Here is a 2,013-nt window from a genome sequence, read left to right as displayed (position 1 = left end):
CTGCATTTTCATAGCTCTCCCAGAGAACTTCAGGCCCAAACTCTGAGGGCAGCTACAAGGATGGAGCCTGGACATAGGCTCTCTGCAAGCGGACCCAGCCTGGGAGCCTGAAAGCCTTTCTTCCGTCCCCACAGACAGAGCACTTGGGGCCCACTACACCCTTTCCTGCAGCTCTGGCACTCCTGTCTGCACTTCCGACTTGGCCCTGCTCTCTGGCCTTGCCCTGCTTTTCCCAGACATTGGGATCTCAGTCAGCCCTTCCAGCTGGTGCGTAGGGACAGCTTTGCCATAACCTTGTTGGCTACTGCCTGGGTATCCTGGCTCCTGGGATTCTCTGCTCTCCTACCTGGGGTTTTCTACTTTGGGTAGAGATCTGCCTGCTTCTGAGCTCTGGGTAGGGCCAAAGTCTTGGGGCACCTGCCTCAGCCCCCAACCTGTTCCATGTGAATTAGAGGGATCGAGCCACTCCTTGTTTCATCCCCCTCCTGCCCCCTTCATCTTACTGTGACCTTAACTGCCGTGACCTTCACTGCCTCCTGGGTTCCTGAAAAGGGAATAGTAATATTTCCAGTGAGAGTTGTCTGGGAGGGTAGACACAAGGAGAGGGAGAATTAGAGAAGGTGCGAGGGAGCTCAGGGCAGCAATTGAGGCGAGGGCATTTGGGCAAAGGAGCCAGCAGCTTTCTAGAAGAGTTGTTGCACTTGACAGATGTTCTCGTATTTAACACCCCAACAAATAGATTCTATTATTATCTAGCCCTATTGAAGTGTGTGTGTAAGCGGGTGGGACAGGCCCATTTTACAGATGAAGAAGTGAGGCTGGGAGAGGATGACGAATTATCCGAGGTTTTATCTAGTGAAGAAACGACAACGCTGGGATCCAAACCAGGTCTATCTGATGGCAAATCCTGGGACATTTGCATAGTCTAGAAAATGATCCACCATGGTCACCTTGACTTCTTGATTTCATTTTGTTTTGAGACAGGGTCTTGCCCTGTCGCCTAGACTGGAGTGCAGTGATGCAGTCTCAGCTCACTGCAACTTCTGTCCCCCAGGCTCAAGTGATCCCCACTCCTCAGCCTCCTGAGAAGCTGAAACTACAGGTGTGTGCCACCGTGCTACATTAATTTTTGAATTTTTTTGTAGAGGTGGAGTGTCACCATGTTGCTAACCTTGACTTATTTGCTCTTCTTGTACCCTCTATCCCCTCTCTCTGCGATTTTGAGGATGAGGTGTCCTTTTTTGTCCACCTGTACTCTAGACCGTGTCCCGGGACCTCCGTTTGTCTATTATGCCCCTGCCCCCTATTCTTTACAATTCATAAGCACCCCTGCTGTCCTGAAAGCACTTTCCTTTAGCTCTTTACCCCGCTAAGCTTTTGGAAAGCTGAGCACTCAGCAGCCTCCCCACTCCTCGGCTGCTGTGAATTTGCTGCGGCGGGGGTCGGGGACAGGCCGTGGCCTGCTTTGGTAAGAATAAGGACTTCACTCAGTTAGAAGGGAGGTTCCTGAGAAGCCACCCTGGATCTCCCCATCAGCAACGAGTTCCCTTGGCTGTGGCTTTAGACTTGAGTTACATGAAGTTTTCCACCCAGTTTCCTTATTCTAACTGGGTTCTAATTCTGGAGTTTACCTGTAAGCCATAGTCCTTGGATTCCCATGTCTCAGGACAGAAGCTAAGTCCTTTTCCCTCGTCCCCTACCTCCCATGTCAGTACCCAGTTTACCAGGCCCTCTACTCAGTCAGGCCGTCATCCATACTCTTGAAAGATCTGACTAGGCCAAGGTTTAAGTAGCTGGTCATGACCCAGTGAAACGCACATGAAGAAGCCTTTGTGAGCAGTGAAGTTTCAGAAAGCATGCAGGTAGGTTCTTGTGGCCCTCAAACCACCTATTAAGAAGGCAAAAGGGCCCCTATATATAGAATTTGCTACTATTTATCTGCTATTCCCATGACCTTCTCCAAGTCTCTTCTCCCTATTCTATAAAAAAAGTCACTGTCACAATTGCAAGATA

The sequence above is a fragment of the Macaca fascicularis genome, chromosome 1 (genome assembly GCF_037993035.2).
Source record: "Macaca fascicularis isolate 582-1 chromosome 1, T2T-MFA8v1.1".
In the NCBI taxonomy this organism is placed as follows: Eukaryota; Metazoa; Chordata; class Mammalia; order Primates; family Cercopithecidae; genus Macaca; species Macaca fascicularis.
This window is presented reverse-complemented; position numbering follows the sequence as displayed.